The 25221-nt window shown below is 34.7% G+C and overlaps 1 long non-coding RNA gene across 1 annotated transcript; it reads right to left on the bottom strand.

Annotated features, from left to right (window-relative positions):
• Positions 1-1193: 1193 nt before the first annotated feature.
• On the bottom strand, positions 1194-24935 carry LOC141372481 (uncharacterized). The gene is made up of 3 exons (XR_012377747.1): positions 24564-24935; positions 23470-23540; positions 1194-1331 (listed from the first exon to the last, which is right to left on the bottom strand). It is a non-coding gene; the product is annotated as an uncharacterized lncRNA (long non-coding RNA).
• Positions 24936-25221: the final 286 nt, after the last annotated feature.

The following is a 25221-nucleotide window of genomic DNA, read 5'->3' on the forward strand; positions in this document are numbered from 1 at the left end:
CATGCATTATGGTATTTGACCTATAATAAATACGAAATATATTATAGGAGTTATTAAAATTGTTTATAATATAGATGCCTCATGTCTTTATTAACAATTATACATATTTTGATTCTTCCAATCAAGAGTGAATATCTTCCAGGCCCCACATGGATATAACTATGACTGATCCAAATCAGAACGGATGGGTTTACCTCAGGCATCATGCTTATAAAGTATACCTTGGCCTGCTTTGATCCAAGGTTAACAAATATAATTATACATTTAGTAAAGCTGATCACTATGCTTCCTTTTAATCTGTTTATACCTAACTAAATTGTTTGTTGCAAACTTTACAATAAAAACAAAAGTTCTTATTTGAAAACAACAAATGCATGCTATGAAATGGATAACGTACAATTTAAAAATCTGTGGAATGAGAATTCTAGTTGCTTAGCATTCTTGCCAGAATTTGGTATTGTCTGATTAAAAAAAAAAAGTTTAGCCTTTTTAATAGGTGTGTAATGATATCTCACTAGGGTTTTAACGGGCATTTCCTGAGAACTAATGATGTTGAGTGTCTTTTTATACCCTTGTTTGCCATCCTTGTGTATTTTTTTGTGATGTCTGATCAGATCTTTTTCTCATTTTTTAACTGGGTTGTTGGTTTTCTTTTTTTTTTTTAAAGATTTTATTTATTTATTCATGAGAGACAGGGAGAGAGAGAGAGAGAGAGAGGCAGAGGGAGAAGCAGGCTCCCAAGGAGCAGGGAGCCTGATGTGGGACCCGATCCCAGGACCCTGGGATCATGACCTGAGCTGAAGGCAGATGCTTAACCATCTGAGCCACTCACCTCTTCCCTCTCATGCTCTCTCTCATTCTCTCTCTCTCAAATAAATAAAATCTTAAAAAAAAAATATGAGCCACAAAGCAACTTGCAGTTCCTGTAAGTAAGGAAGTTCAAAAAAATTTTTAAAAAGATGAACAAACAATGATAGTAACAGAGTCTAACCCAAGGATAACATAAACATCCATGAGTCCATACTGATCTAAGTGAATAATTGAATAAATAAATAAATGAGGGAGGAGGGACAAATATTCCCTTCAGAAAAAATTGCAAATAATAAATGTAGGAGGACCGAGGGAAATAGAAAATCACAGGTGAATGCTAGAATTAGAGGATAAAAAAGGAGAGACTGGGTACTTACATATCCACAAAGTATCTACCATAGAATAATTACTGTCGTGGTTTGAACATATGTCCACAAAGTCTTTGATAATCCTTCTAGGAAATGGAGCTTAATTCCACCTCCTGCCCCCTTAAGTGTGTGCTGGACTTAGTGATGCATTTCCTACAAATGAAGAACAGAAAGGGAAACATAGTAATTTTATGGAGGAGAAACCTGGCAGACATCACTCTCAAGTGACCAAGGTTAAATCATCAGTGATAAATAATGTTGATGTCATATATACCGATACGGGGTGATGAGAAGGGCGTTTCACCTCTGTTGTAGTCTTCCCCCAAATCTATACTATCCATGTAATCATGGGAAGCATCCCACAAATACACATGAGGGTCTTCAACAAAGTACCTGGTGAGTATTCTTTGGAAGTGCCAAGGTTATGAAAAACAAGGAATGACTGAGAAACTCTCCCAGAATGAAGGAGACTAAGGAAACAGAAGACTAAGTACAGTGTAATATCCTGGATTGGATTCCTGAACAAGAAACGAACATAAGTGGAAAAATACTTGGAATCTGAATAAAGTCTATAGTTTAATCGGTATTTCTGTACCAGTGTTAATTTCTTAGTTTTGATAAATACACCATGGTTGTATACGATGTTATCATCAGGGGAATTTACGTGAAAGAGTACAGGAGAATTTTCTGTACTGTCTTTATGGCTTTTTTTTTTTTTTTTATAAATCTAAAGTTACTTCAAAATGAAAAGTTTAAAAAATATCTATGGAATTATTGTCTGAACAATCACAATTGCTAGTCTGCCATTAGAGAATGGCTAGGAAGTGTTTCTCCCAGATTTGGTTCTGGGCCTCTGATTTTATTGCCCTATCAGTTTTGCACAATTTGCTCAGTTGTTTCTGCATCCCATTCCCCAAGTTTTATGACGACTCCTCTCAGAATTATCGCCTCTCTGTGTTATAGGTACTTTTTTAAAATTGCAAAGAGTTTCTTTACTCATTTTTGCTGATCTTTCGTAGAGCCCATATTGTGTATAATATTCGAAATTCAGAGAGAAAAGCCAGTAGGCACGATGCAATTTTTGGAGTTTGTTCTGATATGGGCACCAGGTATGTGCATCAGGGACCGTTTGCAAAGACACCGAGGCCTGGGAGGATGTGGTGCATTTTCCAGATTTCAGGTATTTTGATGTGCAGGAGGTGTAGGTGTGTGTATACAAGTGGGCAGAAGTTGTGGCTGGGAAAATGGGGTGGGCCAGATCTTGAAGAAGCTGGAAGCCAAACTCTCTAATAAGGTTTTTCTATACAGGGTATGAGAAGATTTTCAGGGATTTAAGTAATGGGTTAAGAAATCAAAGGCATATGTTAGAAAAGTTCTTCTCACAGTGTGAAGAATAATTTGCAGAGGGGTGATTCTGGAGATCTAAAATATATGGCTTATACTGAATAATTAAATGAGAAGTTGAAAGTTTAAATAATTAAGGGTCCTTTACCTAATTTTTATATGGCAAGGTCTTGTCTGAAGGTAATTGCTAAAGAGATCATCATTTTTTATATACAAATCTGAAATTTAGTATGTCATTAGTGCATAAACAAAGCTGAAAGATAAACACAAACCAAAAATATAAATGTCAGACATATGGTCCAAGCTAATATTTCTACTTTTCTTAAAGTTCATGAAAATATTTGATTCTATCAAAGGAAAACTTAGCAAAGATCATGAACTGGATGTCATAGGTTGCATTGCGCCCCTTCAAAATTCATGCTTTGAAGCCCTTACAAACCTAATACCCCAGAATGTGACCTTATTTGAAAATAGGGTCCTTGCAGATAGTCAAGTTGAGATTATTAAGGTTGTCCTTCATCCAATTAATTAGTGTCCTTATAAAAAGGGAAAATTTGGACACAGAGGTCCATGTGCAAAAGGAAGAAAATGTAAAGATACAGGGTGAATGCCAAGTACAGATTGGACCTATGATGCCACAAACCAAAGAACTATCAGATGCTAATGAGAGACTTGGAATCAATCCTTCCCTGTTGCCTTCAGAAGGGGTATGACCTTGTTGACATATTGACCTTGAACATCTGGCCTCCAAAACTGTGAGATGATAAATTTCTATTGTTTAAGCTATACACTTTGCAGTACTTTGCTATGTCAGCCCTAGCAAATTAATACACCGAGTTTACAAAAAGAAAGCAATACAAATAACTACTAAATATGAAAAGATGTTGGGGCACCTGGGTGGCTCAGTCGTTGGGCATCTGCCTTCGGCTCAGGTCATGGTCCCAGGGTCCTGGGATCAAGCCCCTCGTCAGGCTTCCTGCTCAGCGGGAAGGCTGCTTCTCCCTCTCCTGCTCCCCCCTGCTTGTGTTCCCTCTCTCACTGTGTCTCTCTCTGTCAAATAAAAAATAAAATCTTAAAAAAAAAACAAATAACTACTAAATATGAAAACATGTTCTACCATACTTGCTAATGAAGAAATTCAAATTTAGAAAGTAAAATATAATTTTTAATGATCAAAATTTCTAAAAATAATGGCAAGAGAATGTTAAAATTGTGCACTCTTTTATACTCCCCATGGAAGTGCAAGTAATTTGACTTAAATAGATGTAAAGACACACTTAATGTATTATGGTATTTAGCAAGGTGATTGGGATATTGTAAGAACACAAGTGATAGTTATAATGAATGGTGCAATTATAGATCTGTATTAAAATTATACATGCTATATAATGATAGCAATAGCAATAAAGTATCTCTGGATAGAAACTTGGCAAAATGCAACAAAGGTCTTAATATATATACTCTGATCTATCAATTCCACTCCTAGAAATGTATTCCCTCTCTGTATTTCTTAATACCTTCACTCTGCCAAGGAGAAAACAAAATAATGAGGTGATATAAAAAAATTAAAATGCAGAGTAATAGAGAAGGATTAGAGCATGTTTGGGGTGAAGAGCATGAGGAGAAAAATTATTTGCCTTGTCAGAAAAGTCTTTCTTTCTTTTTTTTTTTTTTTGAGGTGATATTTGAGCAGTTACCTGAATGAGAAGCAGAAGTCAGCCACAGGATTTGTGCAGAAAGAAGGCCTTCCAGTTAGTGGCACTGATCAGAGCAAGGAGCCAAAGGAGGGGCAGACTATTTTGCATTATTGCAAGTGAGGTGGGAAGGCATGCATGTGCTAAAGGGAGGGGTTCTATCCAATCTCCCTTGAAGATAGGAACTTGCTTGAGTTTTGCAAAAAATATTGAGAAGAGCAGTTAACTTTACCCAAAGAAGTTCACAGAGGTATCACAAAGGATGTGATTTTTAAGTTGTGTTTCAAGGAATTAGTAGGAGTTACCCAAGTGAGGATGAAAAAAGCTATTCCATTCTGGAAACTGCAAAAGTTGGTGTTTTTGAGGAATGAAGAAAAGAGAAAATTGTCTGGAAGGAGATTGTGCAGAAGAAGTAAGCAGAAATTGGGGGTCCTAATTATCTGACACCAGCTTGTGAAGGATTTTATGTGTACTGATAATAAAATATTATAAAAGGGGTCAGGGATATTATATGGACATTACTTTCCAGTCAGAATGGTTTTTAATATAATTTTATAATTAAAATCACAACACAGGTTCTAAACATAATATTGCCATGTATTGCTTCAGGAAGATCTCTGATACAATGTTCCTTCTTTCATCAGAAAATAATAATACATCATATTTTAAATAAAAGTGGGGAAACAAAAATCACTGGGATGAGATCTTTTAGGCATTTAAAAAAATAGCCCAAATAACTACACTTCATGATAAAAATATTATCGCTTCATTTTTGTAAATTGCAATGCCCTTCCAATAATCCTATTTTTTAAAAAAATCTGTTTTTACCATTAGCCCTTAAGATAGTCATTATAAATACACTCTAATAACCATGAGGTCTTTTCTGACATGTAAGCCTCTTTTTGCTTAAAATTTAAACCTAATGTAATAATGATAATAGTAAGAGCAAACATTTATACAATATTTAGTAAGTGGCAGTCACTACTTTATGCACCTTTCATTATTATTAATTTTATGCCCTTCAGAAACTCTATGAGGTAGCAACTCTCATCATCATCATCGTCACCATATCATCATCTTACAGATAAAGAAACAGAAGCAGGAAGAAGAAACTGACCCAAGGTATGCAGCAGATAGGTGAAAAGGCAGGATAAAATCCCCAGATATTTTACATTCATGGAAAAGAAGAAAGATTATTGCTTCGCATAATTGAATAGGTTTTCAAGTGAAAAAACTGTAGAAAATTCAATTATTTGTTAGTGCATTTCCCAGAACATCTAACCTGACCCAGGTCTCGTTCTCATTAAAATATTATTGAATCGAAACAAATAAAAATTTTCAAATTGTTTTATTCCTCTTTCCAGAAAATTGGGGTAGTAATTATTTAATATAATGGAAGTGTAATAGTATAATAGCAGTATAGTAGAAGAAAAAAACATAAATTCATAGGTTCTTTTGAATTAATTAACCAACAATCCTTATATATAGTTGAAAAGCAGCATATGGAAATAATGCAGCCATCACCAGGGCTGTCAATTAGTTGACATTAGAAGTCCAGAGCTTAATCTCTCTGGGTGCTGGGAAGAGATTCCTTTGGAGAAATAAGGTCATCCCTCTTTTCTTCATTCTCTAACTTTTTACTGGAGTTCTTCTTTTGAGTGTGCTTTATTATCAACAAATCAAAGTATTAATAAGGTGTTTATTAATATTTTGGAAACTTAAACAGATCCAAAGAAGTAAAAATATGGTTCTTTAGTAATACCACCTTATAATGAAGTAAAAAAAATATATATATATATATATATGATGTGAATATACAAATACTCAACTATCATAAACAAGGAGGCATATGACAAAGGATGAAAGAATCAAGGTGTTCTACACCCTGTTGAAGACACTACTTCTACTATGTGGCTAAGAATGTCTTCAATACAATAAGAAAGAGAGAAAAGAGAGAGAGAAAGTTGCAATTCTACCTTCATTATATTTATCTCAGATACCACGATTGTCTCCCTGTCCTTAGAAATCTAAAGCCAGGTCAGGGGTCCTTGGGTTGACAAAATTTCCCTTCCATTCTCCCCTCCTCTTGCTTAGGAGCATGCTCTTGGATCTCTGCAATGACCTAGATATAAAACTCAACCTCTTCTTCAGTTGGCAGATAAAAAGCACACATGGACATAAAACATGTTGTTTTAGTAGACTTGACAGAATACTCAACTTATCAGAGGGCTGGGTGAGGGCACAAGCATTCCATTCCTCAGAAGTCCGCAATCTTACCTCATCCCTTCCAGTCCCCAGACTCACGCCGTCTTCCTGCCTCCCCTCTGTTCTCCTCCCTCCTACTCTCTCCTCACCATTCTGTTCAGTCAGCAACCCACCTTCATCCACAACTTTTCTCACACTTTTTAAACAGCTTATACTGCTCTATATAAATGTTTCCTCGCAGGAAACATTTCAATGATCATCTTTGCATACCCTAACTCCAAACACTGAAGGATCCTAATGAGTGTCACAATTTTGCCTCTTTGTCTTACTGAATTTCTTCATGTCAAATTTATTTTATTCATTTGGAAACATGTATCAAGGCAATTTGCTGGAAGAATATGACATTGTTGCTAGCATTGGAGAACTTACCAGTGAGTGACTTTCTCTTCTTTTTTGCAAAATTTTTGGGCCTCGTGTATTGTCCTAATTCTATGCTTATTCCTCTCCATTCTCATATTCTCATTTCTTCTTCCTTCTCTTCCTTCTTTTATTCACAGAAAACCAACAAACGTTTTCTTTTAGGTACTCTCAACTCTCAATGGTTGGCCCTGGGTTTCCACAGCCAGCACTGATGGAAACATCAGGGTTAGTAAAAAGACCTGGAACAGGAGCAGGCATGTGCCGTAGTGGGGGTGGGGGGGGAGTGATTTGTGAGAAGCATTAAATATGTCTTTTTTTTTTTTTAAATCAAAGGTTAAGTAAGTGTGAAGGAAGCCCTGGAAAGCTTAAGTGCTTTTTGATGGTGCTTTCTTCAGAAGACGGAGAGAGAAAAAAACAAAAAACAAAACAATGATGTAGCATCTCATGCAAGATGCACTTAAGATCAGATCTCTTTATTATTACTCAGCAAGTCTTCCCAATCTTACCGTCATTATCTGGAAGATTTATAGTCCATGGAAATTTTAATTTAGGCAATCTCCAACAAAACACCCAAAGGGAGGAGAAATATGTATTAAGAAGAAATAAAAAATAAGAATCAATACTAAGGTGAGTATACACACACACACACACACATATGTATACGTATTCATATATGTATATGCATAGAAATATCTATGATAATATAGTTGAAGAAAAATAACGTTATATCATGGGTGATACATGAAACATTTTTATAACCTATTCTGCAGAGCAACGTCATGGCAAAGAATTTTGTCAGATTTCATATAGCATAAAAAGTGGCATTCCTAATCTAAAGGGAAAGGAGGTAAGTTGGAGAGGTGCAGACATTTACCCAAGTGGAAAAATAGTAAAATGACTTAAGGACTAGTAATGGGCAATGCTTTTTTTCTTTTTTCAAAATTTCTGGATAGATTTGTATTTTGATAAAAATTTATATTTTCTTTGAAGTCACATTCACCATAATGGAATGGTGTGTGTATATATATATATATGGTACCAATGGTTCTACCTCTAAAATTGTCATCTCAGTGCCAATGTAAACTAATGACCTCTATGCCCTGCCAGACAGCTAGAAGAAAATTTATTAATCATTTCTGCTCTCTCTGTTGTCCCCCAATGTGACAACTCTGATTGAAGTTCCTTTTCTCCTACTTCTTCCCCCTGAGCAGGGTTCAGCTCAGCCTCTTGGAACTCCATTTTCTTTATTATAAAATTTTTCCTCTTTTTGCATGAAATCTGGTTGTCAGCAGGGACTCACGTTAATTTTAGTGTCCTTTAAACTCTTTGTGTATCTTCCCAATTGCCCATCAGGCCTTTTGATCCATTTTATTTTGTGACATTTTCTCATTCTCGCTATACACCTTGATTGTTGGTCAAATGGAAATAAAAGCTTTCACAACATCAAACTGGGAAGCATGTATTTATGCTGTTGGGTTGTCTGTTATCATGGTCCTTGCTTGTGAGTGTATTGTGGCTGGAGCACACTGTGCTAATCTAACCATTGTTTAAAATGTGTTGCTTTTAAAAGGTTTACTGCAGGTGACAGCAGTACTCCTATTCCTTGACATACTGAGAAACATAAAATTGTAGGCTCTTTTTTTTCAAAGTCAGTGTTCTTAGTTATGATTCTAGTTGTTCATTTCAGTGTTTAGAAATTTGAGATTATTTGGTAGTAATGAAAAATAAATCTCAAGTTCCTTGCGGATTGCACAGTTTACCAGTGGTGAACCCAAACTATCAAGGAATATGTGGAGAATCCATGACTGGTTCTCTCCTAGCCAGCGCTTCACTGAGAAAGGATTTTAAGAATGCCAAGCACAGATTTTAGCCTCATTTCAACTTTAAGATCACAAGCTGACCCGACAGCTGAGTCATTAATCTCCTTCAGGCAAAGTGAAGAAAAAAATTAGGAAATACGATTATTTTATAATAGTGAATGTTCTCTTCAAGTCTCAAACATGGGACACACATTTTATTCCACTGCACTATAACATAATGGAACATTCTACCTTCTGCCTGCATCTCAAAACTCCTGTCTTGTCTTTACAATCTATCACACATTTCTTCTGGCATATTGGTGGGGGACATCTGCTTTGTATAAATCCATGAAGTCTAGCCTTACCATGTTTTGTGCCATGGACAGCTCCCTGGCAATAGTCACACTACAAAAATGCCCAGCGTAATGAGATAGGGGCTTCGACTCTTTATGTTGCTCCCATTGAGAGAGGCAGGAACCAGAGCAATAGTAATTGCAACATCTTCGGTCACGGTGTCGGAGGTAATGGTGTATAAGGATTTTAATAAAGAAATACATCTTATAAGTATAGGAGACTTTCGAAATGTATCGTCTGCCTTGAAACAAATCTGTTAAGGAGAAAGGGCAAGATTTTTATATCTCCATTTTCTAGGTAAAGAAGCAAACATAGAAATTATTCAGGGTACGCCTCAATAGGTCATTTGCTTCTGACTTACAAGGTCATAAAAGTCTCTCTCTTTTTTTTTAAGATTTTATTTATTTATTTGACAGAGAGAGAGAGAGAGCACAAGCAGGGGGAGCGGCAGGCAGAGGGAGAGGGAGAAAGGCTCCCTGCAAAGCAGGGAGCCCAATGCGGGGCTGGATCCCAGGACCCTGAGATCATGACCTGAGCCGAAGGCAGACGCTTAACGGACTGAGCCACCCAGGCACCGCATAAAAGTCTCTCTTATACATCAATTGTAAAGCTCCCTCTTTGAATAAGAACATCTTTTCAGAGGATTGGGAATTAGAGGAGAACACTTTCCATTAGTTGCATGCATCTACTGTAAGTGGATTCCAATTCCAGAAATGTTTAAAAGGGCAGCAGATCATCAAGGAGTTGCTGTGTGGTGGCTGGTGCTACAACTCTCACTAGATCGCAAGGATTCTCACTGTGTCTGGCTTCCTTTACTTCTTAAAAATAGCCAGAAATATAACCAATATTACAAATGAATATCAAAATGAATCAAGGTCCTACTCTTTTCATTTAAAAAATATGATGAAGAATGAAAACTTTTGAAAAATATTTCAACCTAAGGTTTTAACCACCTTGTATTTCTTCTTTACTACATATTGGGTGGCTTATGGGATAAACTGAAATGCCTTAATACAAAAGGATAGTGATAATAAAAGTTTTCATGAGCTCATACATGGTTCTTTAAGATTGTAGATTACTAAAAAGTATCTGAATTAGATGCATTCAATTTTTTTTTTAGTTGAGACGTGATTGACAATAATGACTGATACTTAATACACAAGACTGTTCTTAGCTAAAGGATGTTTATGTAAAACACATTTTCTTGGGGAGTTTTCAGTTTCTTTAGTGCAATTAATCCCATTGATTAAGTGCCTACTACAAGCTAGGCTTTGCTTCTCAGTGTCTTCATTTAATTCTCGAAAAAATCTCCTGAAGAGATTTGAGAGGTGAAGAAAGCTATTGGTCTAAGAATAAAAAGTAAAAAGTTGGTAATTGCTAAAACTAATATTTGATTTCAGAAACTTCTTTCAAAAGCTAAATTCTTCATGTTATTCGGTGAAGGTGTTTTCAGAGTATATATTTTACAGAAAAGAATTATTAAGGAGATGGAGATATTACAGAATAACAATCTTAGAATAGGGATTTTAACAGCTCATTTGAATTGTATTTTTACATTTAAAATATTCTTTTAAAAATAGTGGAAAATGAAATGCTGAAAGCAGAATTAATGGTTTGGGAAATCAAATGGCAAAATTCCCCACAACACAAAAGAACCCTATGAAGAATTGGAAATCAAGAGTGAGAGCAACAAAACAAATGGAGAACAACTCCAGGGAATCTATTTGAACAATGGTATTCTGGAAGGCAACAAGAAAAGCCATTAGAAAAAAACACAAACTATGAATAGAGTACTCACATTGGCTGAAAAAAAGCTGAGTTTTTAAAGTCATGCCCAATGAGTACCAAGTGTGAGTAATAAAAAGAAGATAACACACCCGTACCTAGCCTGGTGAAATTTGCTCAACATCAAGGATAAACTGAAAAAAAAAAATGTATGAACTTCATGGGAGTGAAGGAAAGAGTCAGTTTTGTATCATGCATCTCACCTGCACCAATGAAGTCTAGCAGACAGCACAGTTCTCTGAGCCAAGAACTTCTTTACTATACCAAGAAAACAAAACGGAAAAAAAAGAAAATTTAAAACAAAGACAGACAAGGGAAGAAACTAAGCCAGTCAGTAGTTACACACACACATACACACACACACACTCACACACAGATTATACACTCTCTGAGACAATTATAAAGGATATATACAGTCTGAGAAAATTACTCAAGAAAATATTATAGTTGAGTGAAAATCATATAATCATATCTCAAAATTAAAGGCAAGTTAATCAAGAAATAAATCCAGTGGAATTCATAGTTCATCCAAAATTGATGATGATAATATTATTGGGAATAATACTATTGGTATAAGAAGCATTCTGGGGAAAAAACAAAGTTGGACTTAAAATTCAAAAGTTTATTTTAAAAAAATGATTTCATAAGTTGGTAAAGGAGGTGAGGAGATAAATGTGTCCTGAAGATTTTGTGTAAGTGGGAGGAAGGGCTCATAAATTATTTGGCTTGGGTATATTAGTAAATAAACCCATGGTTAAATGCAGCCATTAAAATGAAGACAAACACTGAAGAAATATGTATGTATATACATAGAACATGAGATTACTAACTCAAGGAAAACAAACACTCAACCCAGTAAATAAAAGGGAAAAAAAGGCAAATGAAATGATATAGAATAATAAAAGTTGAATAGGAGAGGAAGAATAAACTTAAATGTATTTATCATCTGAATAACTGCAATGAAGCTACAATTCTTTACTCCAAAACAGTACTTCCGATTGGATTAAAATTTTCCAGTTCTAGCCTGCTTGCCAGAGAAATGACACCTATTTGAAATTTACAAAGGTAGAAGGGAAAGATATGGCCAGAGATAGACTAGGATTAAAGTTCAAGGGGGCACGTGGGTGGCTTAGTTGGTTAAAAGTCTACTTTGGATTTTGGCTCAGGTCATGATCTTAGGGTCCTGAGACTGAGCCCTGCATCAGGCTCTGGACTAGCCAGGGCGTTGGCTTGAGATTCACTCCCCCTCCCTCTCCTTCTGCTCCTCCACTGACTCGCTCCTGCACATGTGCTCTTTCTCTCTCTCTCAAATAAATACATAAATCTTAAAAAGAAAGAGCACCGTGAATTGTGTAAGACTGATGAATCACAGACCTGTACCCCTGAAATAAATACTACATTATATGTTAATAAAAAAAATAAATAAATAAAAAGTTCGATGTTCTGATGTTATGAAGAGGGAGGATTAACACTTACTGAGCATTTGTAATGTTACAAGAAATTTATTTTGTGAAAAAGGCTTCATTATCCTTGTTTTGGAGATGGAAAAAAATAAGGCATTGAAAGTATAGGCACTTTACATGTTGACTGGTACTCATATGAATAGGATTTCCATATAAGATTTGACTCAAGTCTTTATGTAAACTTTTACACCAAACTTCATTACCTACGTAAACATAAAATGTACGGTTAAGCACTTCCACTTACTGAATAACAGCTAAGCTACATGTTACGAATAGAGTTGACTATTTATTTCTAATCTTTAAAAAATCAGCAATACCACATAGCTAACATTCACAATGAAGCTATTGTAATCAGATAGTTGTCACAATGACATGGCGGTTCAATATAATAGAATAAAGAGAACCAAAACTTACCCAAATATAAATGGAAATTTTGTATGTGATATAGGTGGGATTATATGCTAAAGAAAAAAAAAGAGCTGAACTGTTTAATAATGGTATTTGGCTACTAAAACCATGTGAAAGAATATAAAATTACACCCAAGCATCTCTCATACATATAAATGTATTTCCACTGAACTAGAGCTCAAAATGAAAATAAATAAATAAATAAATAAATAAATAAATAAATAAATAAATTACATAAAAAGATAAATGGGAAACATCAGGGTCTTTTCATAATTTGGAAGTGGATAAGATCCTATTGCCAGAGTGCATGATGGAAAATAAAATAAACTACTTTGTTGCACAAAAATTTTGTCTTTAAAAAGACAAAAATAAGCTAGAAGTTATTGATAGCATATTGGGCAGAATATACGTTCAGATCTCTCTTAAAATGATTCCAAAATGTCTAAGAAAAATATAAATAAGCATCATAGTGAGCAAATGATATACTCAGGAAATTTAGACAAAAAGAAATATAAAAGCCCAACAAACTTGTGAATAGTTATTTACTCTTACTGGCAAGTTCTGTTTCATAGACAGATGACCCTTAACACAGGTTCCCACACTGAACAGGCCCTTTTTGCTTAGGGTCTAGTTCTCTGTGGCCAAAACTTAGAATTCTTAATAACTTTTTTTTCTTAATTTGGGTTTTGTAAATGAACTCTGAGGGGACATTTGGAGCATGTGTTTGGCTCATGTGAGTGAGGTCTAGCCTCTTCTCACTCTTCTGAGTCCTTCCTTCCTGGAGTCTTCTCTTCCCTGTAGGGGACAGAAATCAGCTTGTATGGCTGGGGAAGTCTTCCATTTTGCTGTGGCCTTGTGAAGGCAGTGGGCCTAAGCAGGGCGCTGAAAGAGATGGCTCAGGCACATGCCCCAGGTGATTCTGGATTGCTTCACTGCTTGTTCAGTGAATTACCCAGTAGGACCCTCTTACCTGCCGGTAGCCAAGTACCAAGTGTGTCCAGGAGCAAGGCTTTAATCCCTTGGAAGTCCTCCATCTGCCATGGGTTGCAGCGCTGGGACGTGAGAAGGGGAGCCTGCTTTCTGGATCTAAGCTGGGGCCCTACATTTTCATTTTGTACTGGGCCTCACAAGTTATGTAGTTGGTTGCTCACTAGTAGTCAGGGTAAAGGATTTGAAACAATCACATACCATGTTATTCTCATAAGATTACCCAAAAAATGAAATGGTAACTTTCAGTGACAGCAGGAGAGTAAGGAAATGGTTCCCCTCAATACTGCTGGTGAGACTGTGGAACATCTGTGGTACTTTTTATTCAGATTTTTTAAATTTGAAATTAAAATCCCTATAAGTTCACGTCTATGAATTCAAAGGTATAATGTTTCTTAGACCAACTTAATTTTTCTGTCTTGCTTCAGCCTCTGGTAAAGGTAGACAAGCTTGCCAGTTATACTACCCATTATTATCAGAGGAACCACGGCTTACATTGCCAAATACTATCCAGCTAACAATTATTGTTCTTATAGTTATTATCTGGGACATACGGGGCACACAAAATGGAAATACTGCCTCTCTCCAATCCTACCCTGAGGCTAACATCATGTGTGTCACATGACAAGTTTTTAATTTTGGATTACCATGTAAATTTTGACATCACATTTAAACACACACACACACACACACAGAAGACAGAGCACTATTTTATTGCCCACCACCCTTTGCCTTTGTAGCAAACCACATACCACGCAATGCCCTGAGCTATAAAATAATACATAATTATGAAAGTGTAAGAGCAAGGATGTCTTATATGAAGACATTACTTCTCTTTAAATTTCTAGCCTTATCTGAGAGGGGTGGGGGCTTATGAACTTCCTGGTGTGTGTGTGTGTGTGTGTGTGTGTGTGTGTGTGTGTGTGTGTTGAGCCAAAGTCTCCAGACATGGGATTTTGTAGAAGAAATTTTTTTTGATGTCCCTTCTTTCCATTAGATGTGCAAATTATTATTCCACATGGTGTTCTATTAATCTCAGTGAGTCATCATTTTTATTCACTCGCCCTCAATTCTTGTCCCTCTTTCCTCCATTAGGTATTAACTGGAACCTGCCTTCTAATTCTGAGCAATTAAAGGAGCATAGTTAATCTTCTTAGGAGCTGAATGTAAATGACAAAGAATGTGGTACTATCCTTTTAGCACTCCATTTATTCCATTGTAATTTCTGATGTAAGAAAAAATCCACAGCTCATTTAATTAATGTATAACTACAAGTGAGATATATTGGTACATTGGGAGAAGAACAAGCCCTCTCTCCACACACACACAAAATCTGAAGTTGTTATCAAACTATATTTGAGTGAAAGAAAAGAAGTCTTAGAATATTAGATTGTCCAAAAAAAAAAAATCTGTAAGGAATGAGAGCTACCTACCACTCAGCTCTTGTCAATTCTGGACTGGTAAATGTCTTTTAAAATTAACAATTAAAAACAATTAATGCAACATTCTGACTTTCTTTCTCCCCTTATACTTTCCCCATTCTTCTTCCATCCACTCCCCTTTCTCTTGATAATTTTAATTCCTAGTCTCTGAAATAAGATATTTCTTGAGTTTATACACAATGTGATTATCAAGTGAAGAACTCTGGTAAATTTGCTAGTTAACAGATATGTAACAGTTTACTGATATACTGAGCCACTGTATACTGACCTCATATTTAGAACTCAGTTGTTTTCCTAAGGTCTAGGCATTATAATAGTGTTCTTTTCAGCTACAAAATTTTTAAAGTCAAATTATTTTTAGCTATAATCATTTGTCCTGTTTAAAAGGATTGTCAGCTATTTGTGAATTTTAATATGTGTAAGGTCAGTGGAAATATTAAGGTACTTAAAGAGTTAACATTTCTCAAAATGGTAAAGTCTTCACATTTCTCAAAATAATCTCTCCAACATAATTCTGTAAAGGCTAATACTAAGATTATAATGTAAATTTTCTCATATTATCAGATGCACCAACAAAAAATGTTTATGGTATCCAGTTTTTATATTTAAAGAACACTCTTAGTCTTTTAAAGAATTTACAATTATATCAAATCACTATGACCAGACTTTTGTCATTTAAGGTTTTCACTCTGAGGCCAAATTTTAATGTTTTTGCCCAGATTTTCTATGAGTTTGAGGGTTTTTATAAAATAATATTATACTAAAATAATATTTGTGTTGCTAACAGGAATAAAATAACAAAATTAAAAATGGATGAGCTATAAGGAATCACCCTAGACATAATCTACAACAAGTCCTTGGGCTCTCTGATTTGTAGAATGTTATTGCTTCCTTACCCTAAATTATCTTCTTTAGTTTTAATAGAACAAATATAAAAGAAAAGCTTACTTATTTTCTTTCTGCCCTTAATTGGACCATCTTGTATACTCTCAGTGGAAAATACTATTACAGATACTGAATTTAGCAATATGAATGAGTTATTTTCTTAACTAATTCATTGCAAAAGCTAGTTGGAAAAACAAATTGTCTGACTCTATGCCCAACAATTCCTTGAATGGATGGGATTGCCTTTCTAATAACATAAGTAATTTCACGTATCTCTGATTATTAACCCAAAAAACATCACTCCACTTACCGAATATCCACTAAGTACCAGGAAAATGTGAGCTAGTTTCTTATTTGTAGAAAAGAACCTCAAGTCATAAAACCTTTAGAGTTTCTATGTGTCCTTGATAGTCAGCTAGTAAAATCAGATGATTCAATATAAGTGGATATGCTGTGTCACTGGGTTTTGTACTAATAAGAATAGAAAGGAAAAGAGGTAAGGGAAAGAAACGATTCAAAAAATACCTTTACAAAAGAAAGGTCTGTGTCAAGGAGCCTTGGCAGTGAATCAACAAGAAATCTACAAGGGCTCGTTGTGTCAAGGCTTCCCTGATTTGGTAGTTCATATAAATTCATGTATTCATTCATTCAACAGTTACTTACTGAATGCCTATTTTGTGATAGGTACCATGCCCTTGTGCCCTCCACTCCCCTACACACAACCTCCTCCTGAGCCCCAGAAGTCCATTGTCTAATGCAATTTTCACCTAGAACAAATTTATTCTGACAACCTCATTGCATTTATTTCACTCAGGTTCAACATGTTTTGTTTTTATTAGTTTTAAGAGATATATTTGAAATTAAAGCAAAATAAAGCAAAAGTCTATATACTTGAAGTCCCTTGGGGAGAAAGCAACATCATTGGTAGGAAAATGAGAAAGGATTACACAGACTCCAAGACACAAAAGGACTGTTGGAGATATAAAGAATATACTGAAAATGTAAGCCCATCTTTGAATATTTTTTGTTATTTTTGGTTGTTGATGATCAATTATTAGGAAAAAATAATTGCCTCTAAATATCTTGAGATTATTTTGCAGTATGTTTGCTATATTTGACTGTTAACAGTTACTCTCTAGCAACATATTATTTTCTTAAATTAAAAAAAACGAAACGGCAGAATGTTATCAAACTTCTGCACTAAAAAATATTTAAACTCTCCATCTCTTTTAAAATCTTATTGTGCTATGATTATAAAAATAATCTTTGGTAAACCTGGATTAAATCTGAAAACATAATGAATCAGAAATACAATAACAAAAAGTTTGGCTTTATTCAATATGTGCAGTGTGCTAGGGACTAATCTTTGTATTTTAGACAAACTCTTTCATTTGCTCTTTTCAAAATCCCTATGAAGATATTTTATTATTAACCCCATTCTACATATGAGAAAACTGATACTTTAGAGAGCCACTGATGTCACACAGCTGGTAAATTATAGATCCAGAAAAAAACCTACATGTATCTGACTTTAGCGTCTTCTCTCTTTCCTAATCACTGTGTATCCATTTTGCTGTGTTTATTCTACAAACCCAAATCTAGAAGGGATGGCAAGTGTCAGTTATAATCTCTAGGATCTCCATAACCATATTGATTGTCAACCACTTAAAAATAATATTATAAGAACTTTTGTTGGCGGGATTATTTCAAAGGCTCATGAGACCAATAATCTCCGTTGATAAAAGCAAAAGACAACCTACAGAATGGGAGAAGATATTTGCAAATGTCTTACCAGATAAAGGACTAGTATCCAAAATCTATAAAGAACTTATCAAACTCAACACTGAAAAAACAATCCAATCAAGGAATGGGCAGAAGACATGAACAGATATTTCTCCAAAGAAGACATCCAAATGGCCAACAGACACATGAAAAAATGCTCAACATCACTCGGCATCAGGGAAATACAAATCAAAACCTCAATGAGATACCACCTCACACCACCTCACACCAGTCAGAATGGCTAAAATTACCAAGTCAGGAAAAAACACAATTTGGCAAGGATGCCTAGAAAGGGGAATCCTCCTACACTGTTGGTGGGACTACAGGCTGGTACAGCCACTCTGAAAAATAGTATGGAGGTTCCTCAAGAAGTTAAAAATAGAGATACCCTATGACCCAGCAATTGCACTACTGGGTATTTATCTCAAAGATACAAGTGTAGTGATCCAAAGGGGCACCTGCCCCCGATGTTCATAGCAGCAACATTGACAATAGCCAAACTATGGAAAGAGCCTAGATGTCCATCAACAGATGAATGGGTAAAGATGTGGTATATATATATATATATATATATATACAATGGAATATATTACACACACAAAAAAAAAAATGAAATCTTGCCATTTGCAATGACAGGGTTGGAACTAGAGGGGATTATGCTGACCGAAATAAGTCAATCAGAGAATGGCAATTATTTTATGATTTCACTCATATGTGGAATTTGAGAAACAAAACAAAAGAGCATAGGGGAAGGGTGGGAAAAATATATAAGATGAAATCAGAGAGAGAAACAATCCATAACAGATTCTTAATCATAGGAAACAAACTGAATGTTGCTGGAGGGCAGGGTAAGTGGGAGTAACTGGGTGATGGACATTAAGGAGGGCTTGTAATGTAATATAAGGGAACTGGGTATTATATAAGAGGATGAATCCCTGAACTCTACCTCTGAGACTAATAATATACTATATGTTAATTAAGTGAATTTAAATTTAAATAATAGAAAAAAAAGAACACCAAAAACATGATCCCTGAAAGAACAAATTGTTGAAGCGTAGTTCCTCAGGACAATTTCTACTCTTTGATGAGGAAATAAAGATAAATCATAGACTTCAGAGGAAATATTTACAAATCATACATCTAATAAAAGACTTGCTACCAGGATACATAAAGAATTCTCAAAATACAATAAAAAATTAAAAATATAAGCAAAATGAAAGTTCAACAGTTAATTTCATCAAAAACATATATGGATGGCAAAGGAGTAGAGGAAAAGATGCTCAACACTATTAGTCCTTCAAATTAAAACCACTACAAATCAGACTTCCTGTTCTGGAAAGATAGGATATACTTTTCTCTATTCTTCCCACCAAATACAGCTGAAACCCCTGGACATTATATACAAAAAACACTAGAAGTTTCAGACAGGTGATGAGAAAACTGACAGAACCAGGCATTCCAGACCCAAGGAATGACACGGTGGTGAACACCCTGGAATTTCTCTTTACCTCACATATCTCTGACTGGTGCCAGAGAGGTTAGCAATCCACAGACACAGATGGGGACAGACAAAAGCCCCAAAAATGTTTTTTCTCTCCAGTCAAAATAAGGGGGAAAGGCAGGGTAGGAAAACAGAAAATTTTTAGACACTAACTGCATTATTCCAATCAAAAACCTTTGACTATCCAGGAAAAACATCACTCAGGAATGCAGGGGAAATGAAGACATTCTGTGATAAAGGAAAACCAAGAAAGTATGTCACCGCCAGTCCCACTCTGAAAGAACTGCTAATGGGAATTATCTAAACAAAAATTAAATGATAACAGAAGGAATCTTGAATCATCAGGAAGAAAAAACAAAAGAAAGAATAAAACTATCTTTAGGTCTAATGGACTTTCTTTTACCTTGTGTGTTTTTTAAATTGTTTGATATTTGAAGCAAAATTATCAGTTGAAGCAAATTTATAACATCCATGTGATTCTCAGAAAAAAAAAAAAGAGAGAGAGACCAATGATCTCAACTGAAAAGAAAGGGCTGGTATTGGCCTCACCAAGATGGGTGAGCTATGCTGGTCAGGCAGAGTCTCTTTGAGCAGAGGTGACTGTGGATCATATAAATAATGTTTTCAGAGAATTATGGATCTCAAGGATTGTTGGAGTTTAGGGGCAGAAGTGTGTTGAAAACTGGGTGAGGTTGTTATTAACTTGCTTCAGAGTGGTGTTTAATAGAATGCTTGCTTTGTGTCTGAAGAGTTGAATTGCAGAAAGGAATTACTCGACTTGTAAATTGTCATCAGTCAAGTGAATGGATTTTAATCTGGTTCTGATAGCAAGTTGTTGCTATGAGTATATGAAACAATAGTTTTTCTTAGGAGTATAAGAATTTTTAAACTCTATCCCAGTTAAATTGTAAATTTTATCCCAACGTGGTGAATATTTTGGGCTTCTCTTTATTTTTTATTATTTTATTTTATTTTAAGATTTATTTATTTGATAGGAGAGTGTCGGTGCATGCAGGGGGGTGTGGCAGAGGGAGAGGGAGAGAGAGCCTCAAGCAGAGGACCCTGAGATCACAATTTGAGCTGAAAGCAAGAGTGGGTTGCTTAACTGACTGAGCTCCCCAGGCACCCCAAGAGCATCTTTTTATAAAAGAATAGAAATCTTTTTTCCTCTGTACTACCTAAAATAAATATGTAAATAAATAGACAAATAAATAGCACATATTACATATATATATGACATATATATCATATGAAAATACACTTACTCAACATTATTTTGTTGGTTGCTAAACATCTTTTCAAAGTCAGCTCTAGTTGTATGCCAGTATAGATACTTCAAGTCTTTTCTCTTAAAATTTGAGTAAAGAATGCATTATGGTGGGCTGCTTGAAATGTGTCTCTATATGAAAGAGCGATATTTAATAGTAATATTTACATATCTCACTGAAAATAATGTCTTCTTATTGACATCAAATGAAGTTATTTCAGTAGAATTAAGATAATAGGAAAATAATAAAATAAATTGAATAATAAGCAAAATAATACATAAGTAAAATAATTCTCATTCAAGAAATCCTTCTTGCCAAAGTTCTAACTGGTGTCCTTGTTCGTCGTCACTAGAGTGAAGACATTTTTCCATTATCTTTTCTATAGGTCTTTCACTCATGTACATTTAAAATAATTTCTGACAGTCACATTGTCATAAAAAGTAAAAGAGTGAATATGAATATTCATATACACACATTTCATAGTTTGAGATGAAGCTCGTGGAGTCAGACTGTCTGTATTCAAATCCTGGCTCCACTTTTTTCTGTATGAGTCACCTTGGGCACACTACTTGACCACTCCTGTCTTGCAATTTCTTCCTCAACAAAATGTAGAGATTTTCAGAATCGACCTCATGGGGTTACTATGAGGAATAAATAAGGTAATACCTTTAGGATTATACCTGGTATAAGGCCTTCTGTAGGTGTTAGTTGCTAACATTACCATTATTGTAATTTTATTACTGTTCAGATTTTATACAAATTAAATCATTAAAAGACATAATATTTTCAATTTTTACAATTTATACAACATGTATTTGTTAAGCAGATGCTATATGTGTGCATAGCACTAAAGTAAATACAATGAAATAATTAAATTAAAAATTAATATTATGTTTTGCTTGCCCTTAAGAAACCAATATGTTTGGCATAAGGTAGGCATTCAATTTTATATTCTTTTAGATGGACAGCCACTTTGTGTCAGTACCATCTATTTTATGTAAGCCCAAGTCCTCTGTATTTGATTAGAGTGTCTTTATACTATTTTCTGCCATCATGTAAACAAGGTCTCTTTCCCTTGATTCTTCTCTCAAAATTAGTTAGTCTCAAGTAGTATTTATTTAAAATAGGAAATACATAAAAATTTAGAAGGACAGTGCTAAATGTCAATTCCCTCCTAATATCACTTTCGAGATTCTAGTTAGGCCTACAGAAATATAATCTTGTGGAGAGTTGACATATATACGGCAAAAAATCTCTTTATATGAGAGATACATGGCCTTCCCATGTATTCAGATAATATTTTACAACCTCTGATGAGATTAAATCATTTCTTTCATCTAGGTCTTTTGCCTAACTTTATTTTAGAACTTTAAAGTTCAAATGTTTTATTTATATTATAATTAGAATGACTCTCCCCTTTCCTTTTCTAGGAATAATGCTAATACTAATAATAAAGAAACAACCTGTGTTAAGGTATATTGCTAAACTTTGATACTGTCCCAGCAGTTCATAGATATGAATAAGTCTGACATGCTCTCTGCCTTCATAAATCAGAGTCCATAGCAGAGAATGGTGCTCTTTCCAAAATGCTGGTAAAACCTTCTATCTCTATGCATTTGACTGGCTTCTGAATTGATTATAAATTGGTTTTGTCTAATCAACTGATGGTAAAATTAAGTGAAAATAAAACTACCACACATGATTAATGATGAGCTTAGGTCACAGATAAAAATCTGTGCCTATGAGGCCATGACCATGTGTTTGATCATCATGATTAATTTATTTTATTCTTTTCCGTGATTGTAGCCTAAACACTTAAAACTAGGCAATTCTTGCAAGGAGGATTATGGCAGGACTGCAGTCTCCAACTTTGCTTTTCCAATGAGGTATTTTACTACAAAACTAAATGTTACATCAACATAAAGGCAATGGCTTAATTTAATAAACATATTTGCATTTATCAGGCAATCAATAGCCTCAATTATGATGTATTAGTTCAGGCAATAAATCAAATATCTCTAAAAAAATAGTTATATGCCATTGTTTTTATGTTTGAATATAACAGTAAAAGTGTTTTATAAAAATTTTATTTTCCAAAATTTGATATAAAAATTAACAAAAAAGACCATAGGGTAAACATTTTATTAATAAATACCATATAACTTTTAGAAAGGTAGTAGAAGATCCAAGATTTCATTGGTGATTTTATACCTACTATTCTATACAAGATGGTTCATTTTATAGAAATCTGCTACTCTGTTGAGGTTTGTGTTTTCCCTCTCTCTCAATCTCTTGTGAGTTCCACCATCTGTTCTTAAAAGAGCAATATACCTGTCTACCCTCCAGCTATTTTGCCTGTGACTCTAGCAATCAGATGAAACATTCCTTAACTTGACAGAAATAGCAGCTTTTTCTCTTCTGCAGCCCCCTCCCCAGAAACAGCATTTAAACTCCCTACATGTGAAAGTAGAAAACCTGTTTTCTTCGGCTTTGGCATGTCAACCTAACAGCAGTTCACCGAGATGCCTTTGAATTAATGGATGGTTGAGGTAGAGGCAATCTTACTTAAGTTCCTTTTTAAATAAGAAAAAAACATTACTGGTTTTAGTTCAGTGTAAATTTTACTTCTACTTGGACTACATAAATTTACTGTAAAAAGAATTCAAAACATTTTTTATAAATAATTTTTTGATTAGGAAATATTCCTCATTAAAGAAAAAGAAAGAAAATATTCCTCATTATAGAAATTTGGAAAAACAAAAAATGTGGGTAAAATCTTAAGTTGACCTCCCACTGACCCTGGTTTTTGTGAAATTCTCTCCCCTTTGAGTGTGGGTGGAACCTTTGAATATGATGTAATATAATTCCTATGATTATCACATGAGCCCTTCAAAGCAGAGTAGTTTTGTCCAGTATAAGCAATAGAGGTTAGAAGCATGAGAAAGATTCCATACCGTGGCTGGCTTTGAAGATGTGGGCCATGTGGAAAGGATTGAGAACAGCTTCCAGAAGCTGAAAGCAATGTCTAGGAGTAGGCAATAAGAAAACAAAAGCTTCAATCTTACAAATGCAAGAAACTGGATTCTACCAACAACCTATAAGAATCCCCTTCCCCAGATCACCTGGATCAGAATGCAGCATGGCTAACACCAAGACTCTAAGTAGAAAATCCGCCTTTGCTGGCCAGATTTAATTTTTAAACGGTTGCCCAACATTTTGACTCACAATTTGTATAATCCATTTGCCTGTTATTGGGCCTTTAGGTTGTTTAGGGTGTATAAGTTTTTAATTAGGTGTAGTCTCTGAAGGAAGACTACTTAAATTTATATTTCAATGCCATTACAAGCTTGCTGTGTAATTGGGAAAGTTACTTAATATTTCTGTGCTTCAGTTTCCACAAATGTAAAATGGGTCTAACAATAGTACATATTTTATAGGGTTATTGTGTATATTAAATGAATATATAAAAAAACTTAGAAGAATTCCTGGCATATAGGAAGGGCTTCAGTAAACGTTATTTATATCATATCCTATATTTTTAGTTTTTACAACTGTTAAACACCTAGATTAGTAATGGAAAATAATTAAATCACTGAAACAAATCATTGTACATAATGATCACAAAATCATTTTCTACTGCAAAATAGTTTGTAAATTATAACCTATAGAGAACCTTGGTGAAAATCTTTCTTTTTTTAATGGGAGGGAACAATTCACAAAAATGGCAAGTGGTCGCTTTATGCTACACTCTTAGAACTTCTATAATATTTGAGCTCATGTTTTACTCAAATCAAGACCAATTTCGAGTTCTTTATTTCCATGTTTCAAATAACTTCTTAACTTATTTGATTATTCTGAATTATTTTAAATTATTGGTATATACCATTAGAAGAAAGGAGAAATATATTGTACAATGTAAAAAAAAAACAACAAAACATTGGCACATATGCTGCTATAAAATTATGAACAATACATATCACCAAGTAGAAATACAAATACAAATCCCCTTGGGAATAAGAAAGAGCACTCACTGTCTTGGCATACATACCTTAGCTACAACAGTAGTTCTCAAACCTGGGATCCTGTGTAAATGTAGATTCTGGTTCTGTAGTCCTAAAGTGAGACCCAAACTTCTGCATTTGTTAAAAAGGGCCCAAGTAAAACCCAAATCATTGGCCCACAGAGCACACTTTGAAAACAAAGAGGTAAAGCATTACTATCCACCATCAGAAATGCAGGTCCTCATGGTCCAACAGCCATGGGCTGAGGATTTTAATTAAAGTTTGTTTCTGGGCCAGTTTGCCCAAATTTCTTGGCAATAGAGAATAAACATTCGAGAGTATATTTATGAATATAATTTACAAAAACTCTCAAATCACCAGATTTTTAAAGTCAGTTTTAACTGTAGAGTAGCACAGTCTCCAAGATTCACATGAAAACCCTTGTTTATCAGAATTCAACTTTTGCACCTAGCTTAAAGATCACATGGGGGTTGTGGATAGGCAAGGTTACCTAGATAATGTCTTCACTACAGATAAACCACTTAATAAATTCGATAGTCCAAGGACACTCAAAAAACAATATTGACTCAGAGCCCATTGGTAATTCTTGGGCCACAGCCAATTATACTGGAGAACCTGCTGTAGAGGCGTATTTGCACTGGCTTTGCTTTTAAACCTATTTTATTTACAACATAAATTGAAATT

Source organism: Callorhinus ursinus, unplaced genomic scaffold (assembly GCF_003265705.2).
Source record: "Callorhinus ursinus isolate GAN/ISIS: 27379988/994484 unplaced genomic scaffold, GSC_fseal_2.0 scaffold4, whole genome shotgun sequence".
Classification (NCBI taxonomy): Eukaryota; Metazoa; Chordata; class Mammalia; order Carnivora; family Otariidae; genus Callorhinus; species Callorhinus ursinus.